The following is an 8,471-nucleotide window of genomic DNA, read 5'->3' on the forward strand; positions in this document are numbered from 1 at the left end:
AATGTCTTTAAATGTCACATTTTCTAAGCACTGAGGGCAACATAGAACAACTAGTTAAAAGTGAATATTCCCACAGATAGTTGAGGGGGAAAAAAGCTGCTCTTTTGATTGTGACATTTCCTTTACTTTAAGGCGTACCTTACAGATACCAAAATTATCCATGGAATGGATCTCACCATTGTAACTGAAGAATTAACTTGCTTCGACCTCATCTGTTCTGTATGCTGGTGTCGTGGAAAAAACTTGTGGCAAACACTCATACAGAGACTCCAAACTTGCTGCACTGGGGTACCTAGCCCGTGACACCTATGAATTTCTGCGAGATGGTGGAGCTCACAGGAGCCTTTGGGAACGAACGCAGCTTTTTGTTTGCATCTGCACTGATGCAACTTAACGGCGGCGCTCGCGGCCTGGTGGTGCAGTTCCTGGCTCTCGCCACGTGACGGCGGTGAGGCGGGAAATCCCACTGCTGGCTCGTGCTCACAGCCCAGCGCCGCAGCGGCTCCGCCGTGCTGCTGCTTTCCCGCCTTTTTTAACGGGGAGCAGAAGGGCAGTGCTGAGGAAGGCATCCCCACACGAAGCTGAGAGCTATCAGCAGCGAGAGCAATTTCAACTCTCACAAAATACGTGTTTATGATATCTTTAGTAGTAAGGACCACATTCAGAGCTGACTGAGAGACAAAACGTCCTGTATTGCGAGCTGGAAGTAACTGATCGGGGAAGATTATACTACTGACAGCCTATATGGTTAACAAAGCTAAGCGAGGATAAAGCTGCTGACGTGAGGGAGTTAAAGGTATTCAATCAAAGCACAAAAGAAAAAAAGGGAGGAGGCAAACTCTGCTTTTCCTTCTCCCAGAATGTCCTATCTTTTAGCTCAGCTGCTGAGGTATGGAGGCTGTGCAGTGAGCTGCAGTCATGGCGTGGCTGGTAGGGAGCGTGCTTCACCAGGTGGCAATAATTTCAGTTATACTGCATGCCCATACTGATTAGAATTACATAAGATTGTGTAGGGTGGTGTTGCTTTCTGCAACAACGATGTTAGCCACCTGTGTTAGGCCTCTGCACGCACTGATCAATAGCCTGATCAGGGCCAAATGACTGCAGACACACACCAATATGATGAGCAGCAAAATGGCGTTTATTCACTACTAAACACAGCTTATATACATTTTACCTACAAAACCGTGCTGTCATGTCCCACTCTGATTGGTTCACACCAGATAACATTGTGCCTTATTTGGCCATTTCTACATTCTTTTCTCATCCTTCTTCTCCTGTTTTCTCTGCATCAAGGTCAGCACGGTAGCACTGTCTCTCTATGCTTAGGGAGAGGCCTGTCCCGTACATCCCGTAGCCCCGCAAGACGCCTACTACAACAGGGTGGGGAGGGAGGAGTGGTTTGGGTTGTTGTTTTTTTTTCCTAACTAGGGGATGGATGGGATGAAGATTTCATGTTAACTGCGAATTTGCAGTGAATTTGGATTTATAAACTACTGTGTTCCATTTATGGAGCATGCTCCTGGCTGCCCTAAGAAAGGGAGATTTAAGGCAGGTATTCTGAAGTTAGCCAGGCTTTTGACAGAGCAGGAGGCAGCACTAAGCAAACTTCTGGAGACTTAGTGCTGCAGGTGATGAAGCATCTTTAATGACGTCCATGGGGAGGTCAATTAGATTCAATTCTGTTGTCTTGGAGAGTTCCTGCCTCCACTGTTTCATAACCCATCATTTTATGTGTAGCAAAGTTTGTCTCTAGCTGTAAGTGATAAACAGTTACAGCTCATTTGGCAGTGTTGTGATAGGTAAGCTTTTTTCAGCTTTGGGAGGGAAGAACTTATGGAAAAGTTGTGAAGAGTGAGTGATTTTTATAAGGCTAATAGTGCTGTGTGGCAAAGATGAAGAAAAGAACCTATTCTCAGAGTATATTTTCTTCATCCTCTTCCTGAAGTAGCAAAATATTTTCCAGAGTAACACAATGACTTTTGTTCAGGCTTAGACTATATGTGATGTTCAGTTAATAGTACTATTATCTATCTGGGGTAATAATGCTGTTACACTAACTGCAATGCCAATGTGATTACTGAAGAAGAAGGTAAGGTAAAGCTCTGTCCCTCTTAGCAGCCTGAAGTGGAAATGCAGTCACAGCTTGAAGCAGTGACTGAGCACCTGGTGGGAAGGCAGGGCCAACCTAGGAGAGCTCAGGTGCATACAATGCACCCAAGCGAGCAGAAGGGGTGGAGTCAGGATCTACCCCTTCCCAGATCTCATTTAAGGGTTGGCAGTGGAGGCAAATATATCTTGTTGGAGATCCCTGTATGCCTGGGCCTTCTGTGGGTAAGTAGTTTCTTTCTTTTATTTCTGTACCCAGAGTTGTTGCATTGGAGCAAATTGTCACTTGCAGCACCCTAGAACTTTGTTACTCTGCTGTCGCTACTGCACTTTCCACTGTGTTACTCTATTGTTAAGAACTTTCTACCATGAAGAACGTCGAAGAGTTCCAGCGGTAATACTGGCAGGTCAAAATCCAGACCAATCACTGAAGTCTGAAGAACTTCATGAAATGAGGATTCACGTCCAGTGAATATGTATGTTTTCACTTATAACCTGTTCTTTTCTGTATTTTTATTATTAGCAAGATACCTTGTTTCTTGTCCTCACAGAACTCTTTGCATTTTACCTGGAAGGCCTCTGAGCTCAGGCACTGAAATGGCTAGAGATGCAATTTTTGAAACTTTAGATCTGTGGTAAGTGACTGTTATTTAGCAAGGGAATAGTCCCAGTTCTTAAAACAGTAGAGATTTAAAGTAAGTGATTTATGCATTTTAAATTAGGGCATCATATTGGCCAGGCCAAGAGTGAGTAAACTACAACCAGTAACAGGATTGAACTAATGTGATCTCTTGTGAATGTGGAAAAATGGATGTGTTTCTTTCAAACTCGAGTTCTACCTTGCGAATACCTAGGGATTTTTTTTAACCTATTGGTGTATGAAGTCTAGTTCAAGAACTCTTCTGAAGACTTCTGATTTCAAGCCTGGATTTGTTCTTGGTTTATTGCTGCTTGATCTCATAACAAAATTGCCCTTTAAGTAACTCTTCACCCTCACTAGTGTTTCTGTTCTGGTTAATAGTCATAGATGACAAAAGTTCCATTGTTTAGCTTTAAAGCAACTGTCTTTGTTTTTTTTTTTTTTTTCCTCCCTAGGCTGGCAAAGAACTAGGTCTGTAGAAGAGAATTTATGGTCTGTAATCAGGTTAAGGGGAAGAAAACGAACAATAAAAGCAGCAATACTGACTTGACTGATATCCTAACAACAATTTATGAGATGTATCTGGCTTTTGGTAGTGCTGCCTGACCTAACACCTCAGCTGGAATAGCAGTAAGGACTATACAAAATGAGTAAGGAGGGCATTCCCAAGCAACCACTGAGGGTCGTGTAAGACCCCCATACAACCCTGCTCAAGTGCAGATGGCCAGGGAAAGTAGTCAAAAGGGGGCAGAGGATAATCCACGAGCAGATGTTAAGCAGTGGTCTCTGAGCCCTGTACTGTGTTCTGTTCTCATAGCTTGTATGTAGGTACGGCCCTGGTGGCTGCGGGCTTCCCTGACAGGTTTGCCTACAGAGCAACCGTACTAGAAGGCATTTGTGTGAGATTCAGTATAACCTTAATTTCCCTTGCATAGTGCTTGTTCTTTGAGGCCAAGACTTATGTTATTATAGCATGGAGCACTTTGACACTAGATGCAAAACAGCAAGTATAAAGGTCACAATTCCAATTGTTTGCATGCAAAGGCATGCAATAGGTAACTTCCCAATTTTCTGCATATTGGAGTGTTTTACTGACAGCTTGCTTATGACTCACAACTAGTAAATGTGTTTTTGAATAATGATATTAGTAGTGTTTTTCTAGCATGAAACCATTCCAGAAGTCTGGAATGGTAGGGGGAAGATAGTATTTCCACTTGCTGAAACTGGTCAAGAAGCTTATCAAATGAGGCAGTTGGACTGCTGATCCTGGTAACTTGCCATTCTAAGTGGCAATTCCTTACCTTGCCCTCAACCAGAAATGTTACTGAGTGGTTACTGTTACAGCTGAAACTCATGGCAGGCCTGTCAGCATTGAAGAGAATGGAGAGGTGATCCCTGCAGCTCCATTTTCCTGCGGACTTACTAATGGCATCTGGTACAGGTTTGCTTTTAAGTCACTTTAATTCCAGACATTTGAATGGATGGCAGTTATTGACCTCTAGTCACTTGTGCTCTGGTTAGGTAGGAATGCGTAAGAAGCATGGGCTTCTAGACCTGAGTTTTCCATATCCTTCTCTGTCATCCAGTGTCTTCTTGCTCTTTGCAACTGGTGGGAGGGAAGGCCCAGATGCTGGCTATGTAAAGATCCCTTAGAATACTCAAAATTTAAGAACTGTAATTGTAACACCTGTGAGACCTTCTTAGGAAGACAGTTACAGAGGATGAGGGAAAGCAAATTATTTGAAATTCACTGATGGTAGCAGTTCCTGAACTGGATAAAAGTGTATACAAATTGATTTTTTTTTTTTAACTATAAGTGATGTCCAAAGATGTAGTCTCGAGCACTCTTTTGTTTTAGAGGCTGTGATAGATCTGTGTTTCTGGATGGTGACTTGTCTATCAAGTCTGAGATTACAGTGAGCATTTATCTTTCCATCTCAGCACCTCTTACCTCAGACTGGCTGCATGGGGTGACATCCCATCAAGCCAGTGCTCCAGAAATCAAGAGCAAGTCATGCTGTTGGAGTTAAGGGGGCTATGCTGGCCAGCCCTTCCTGTGATGTACAGCTGTGCAAGAGCAGTAGGGAGAGGGGGAAGGCATATTCTTGAGGACCATTTTTATTTAAAATTAACCATGGCTACCACTTACAAGGACTTCTGTCTAATTATGGCCCCTCAAACTCCTTAATTCTCACTGTCTCCTTCTCAAAGTGCAGTCCCAAGAGGGCTGCCCTGGAGAGACAGAAAAGTGTTCAGTGTAGTTCAAAATATGGTAGATAAATTTCAGCTACAGGTTGCAATGTGTTTTTCCCTTTGTCCTCAAAGGAGGATGAAAAGTGAGTCAATGTGACTGGAATGCCACATGGGCATCCCATCTTTTTCTAGCTTTAGTAGGTAAAACTCAAAGTTGCACCCAGAGCAGCTGGAGTTGTACCTCAGTAGCCATCTGGTGAGGCTGCTGACACAGAGCTTCTGTGTCTGAGTGCTTTCTGTGTAAGCATTGAGGAAAAGCCAGTGGGCCTGCTAGTGTGGTGGCCAAGTGCATGGAAGGGCCTGAGGTGACAGCTTGAGCTCTGAAGCAAAATGTAAGGTGCAGGTTTACTATTTAAAAGTAGAGCCTCAGATATCTGGGGATGCATGAAAGTGGAGCTGGCTTGTTGCTGAAACCCAGACTCCAAAATGTATACTGTGGCAAGGATCTACTAATATATTTGGTTATAATCACTGGTGTAATCACTCAGCAAATTTAGCTGGAGAATTTTGTGACTGTATTAAACTTCACTTGTGTTTTTGTGAAGTAGTCATAAATTTTCTGTTGCAATGAGCCAAGAGACTTTTATTTTTGAGAGAAACCAAACAGCTTTTTTTTTTCTTATCCCACTTCTACCTGTAGAAAAAGTCCTTTGTTTCTTTCTAACTATCAAATAACAGATGGTTTATGTTAGCTTTAAGAGATGAGGAATTGGGATCAGGAACTGGGATAACAAACTGGTCAGTTATGCATGGATTTCAACTACTGTTGTTTACCAATGGCTCTGGCCCAATATTGCAGGGCTGTTTATGCAGTCCTCATCCCTTTGAAGTTTCTCCAAAAGGTAGGAACCAAGATGCTTCTCTTCTGGATTGTGAAATCTGAGGTAGGAATTTATCCTTTTGTTGCTTTTGGAGAATGGGAAAGAGCTTTGGTCTGATCTTGTTAATGGGTGAAGATTACTGAAACAGCTATCTTGGCCAAGTAAACCTTATGCAGGATCAAATCTCCCTGATGGTTATGTCCCAGGCCCAATCTCTCTGAGGATGCACAGTGTCAAAATGACAATAATATATTTCTTAGCTCTAGATGTATATTTATAAAAGTTCATAGAAAACAGTTTTCTGGTGAACTTGTGACGCTGGGGTTGAGAATGATAATAAAAGTTACATAATCTGAATTTTTATGATAGTGTTCTACTCCACAAATCAGTATATTGACTGACAAATGTTGTGGTAGTGTTATATTCCTTTTTAGTAATCTTTTCTCAAAACACAGCGTAAGTGTAGTTATGGGGATCCTTTGTAGTTGATTACTCCCTTTGCTTGGAGTTGTCTATACTTAAGAAATGACCCAATCTGCTGTTCTTTCCTTACATGTTTGGAATTAAAAGAAAGTAGAATCTTTATCCTGTCTGGATTTATATAAACCTCAGCAGTTCTGTGTGAGAGTAGTAGCCTTTGCAGTTTTGCGCAGTGCATAATGCACCTTGCAGCAATGCTATATATTTACTGAGGCGCTTTAAAAAACATTTAATGTGAATATAATATATTGGTCTTCATTGCCAATATATTGGCATATGAGCTACTCTTTTTGCTGGTGATATTGGTGCAAGGAAAAATATCCTTCTCTGCAAATATATGGATTTGATAGTAGACTGCTCAATGGATGAGAAACTGGTTGCAAGATTGTACCCAGTGATTGGTGGTCAATAGCTCAATGTCTAGATAGGGATTGGTGATGAGTGGTGTCCCTCAGTGGTCAGTACTAGGACCTGTGCTCTTTAATGTCTTCAACAGTGGGATTGTGTGCATCCTCAGCAGTTTGCAGATGACACCAAGCTGTGTAGTGTGATCAACACACCCAAGGGATGCCACCTAGACAGGCTGGACCTCATGAAGTTCAATAAATTCAATGTAATGGCTTGCACCTGGGTTGTGACAACTTCTGCTATCAGTATAAGCTGGGGGATGGAAGAATACAACACAGCTGTGCTGAAAAGGACTTGGGGGTAGTGGTGGATGGTAAGTTGAACGTGAGCCAGCAATGTGTTCTTGCAGCTCAGAAAGACATACAAGGGCAGGCTGATAGAGCTGGAGCTCTTCAGCGTGGAGAAGAGAAGGCTCTGGAGAGATCTGATAGTGTCCTCTCAATATCTAAAAGGGAGCTGTAAGAAAGAAGGAGACAAACTATTTAAGAGGATCTGTTGGGATAGGACAAGGCAAAATGGTTTCCAACTAGAGAAGGGAGATCTACACTGGATGTAAGGAAGAACTTTTTTGTGATGGGATGGTGAGACACTGGAACAGGCTCTCCAGAAGTCTGGTGGATGTCCTTTCCCTGGAGACATTCAATGTCAGGCTGGACCGGGCTCTGAGCACCTGATTGAGCTGCAGATGTTCCTGTTCATTGCAGGAGAGTTGAACTAGATGACCTTTAAAGGTCCTTTCCAACTCAAATATTCAATGATAAGCATGCTGTCAACTATTCAGCCTCACTCATGGGCTTATGGAGGCTTTTTTTATCTGCTTTTCGTAAGTTCTATTTGATAGCAAATGTAATAGTCTTTGGTAAAACAATGTGAGTTTCTGGTGTACTGCCTCCTGAACTTTTCTAAGTCTAGCTGTTTGAAGATGGAACAAGAAAACTCAGAAGGATAGGATATTGTGGCTATATGGTGCTCCTACCGGGCTGGTACCACTTTCCCACATGCTCTTGAATTCTTATAAGAAGACCATGAATTAACATTGTATATAATGATGATCAAATGTTAAGATTGCAGAGTTGTGTATATTTTCTAGTTGTGATTCCTTGGGAAGCATTGTATTTTACCTTATCTTTTTATATAAGGTATTGTGCCCTAAAAATGAGACTTCTAAACAGCTTTTAAAATGTTTCTTTTAGTTTTATTGCTGAGACCGTGGTGAAATCACTCCAAGATAAAATTTCTGACTCTTCAAGCCTATGACCTGACAGAAATGGAACTTCCTGAAATGAAGTCATCAAGGTAAGTGAAAAATATATTTGTTAAAAAATATCTACAACTGAGACTGAGAAAACCAGGTGTTAATGGTGGCATACATTAAATGTATCCTTCATTGAAATGTTTGCTGCTTGCTGTTATGAGCCCTGCTGGGGTAGTCTGTTGTATTTTACTAATGTAAAAACACTAAATTGTTGGTTATGCTTCTTACTGCAAAATGGTGGATTTTCTAAAACTGTTGTCTTTGAGGTTTTCTGGTATATTAGCATGTTCTGGTATATTGTAGTGGCTGGCTCTCAGTGAAGTCTCCTGCTAATATGTCTGTCTGACTTTGGTTTGAAGCATTTAATTTATTACTCTGAGAAAATTATATAGGGTATTTGTGCTGTTGATAGCCTCAGATCTTATTTTCTTGACTGTTCAAATGTTTGTCTGGATCTAAAAAAACTTGTATGTATGACATTGTGCTAATACTACTCTTTATACAG

At 41.7% G+C, this 8,471-nt stretch overlaps 1 long non-coding RNA gene across 2 annotated transcripts in view; it reads left to right on the forward strand.

Annotated features, from left to right (window-relative positions):
* Positions 1-525: 525 nt before the first annotated feature.
* The window catches only part of LOC101752262, a 52,607-nt gene continuing 44,661 nt past the window's right edge, over positions 526-8,471 (forward strand). For both annotated transcript variants that reach the window (XR_006931200.1, XR_005862898.2), the window contains exons 1-3: positions 526-796; positions 2,369-2,585; positions 7,905-8,007. This is a non-coding gene — a long non-coding RNA (uncharacterized LOC101752262). The remainder of the gene's footprint in view (positions 797-2,368; positions 2,586-7,904; positions 8,008-8,471) is intronic.

Source organism: Gallus gallus, chromosome 11 (assembly GCF_016699485.2).
Source record: "Gallus gallus isolate bGalGal1 chromosome 11, bGalGal1.mat.broiler.GRCg7b, whole genome shotgun sequence".
Lineage (NCBI taxonomy): Eukaryota > Metazoa > Chordata > Aves > Galliformes > Phasianidae > Gallus > Gallus gallus.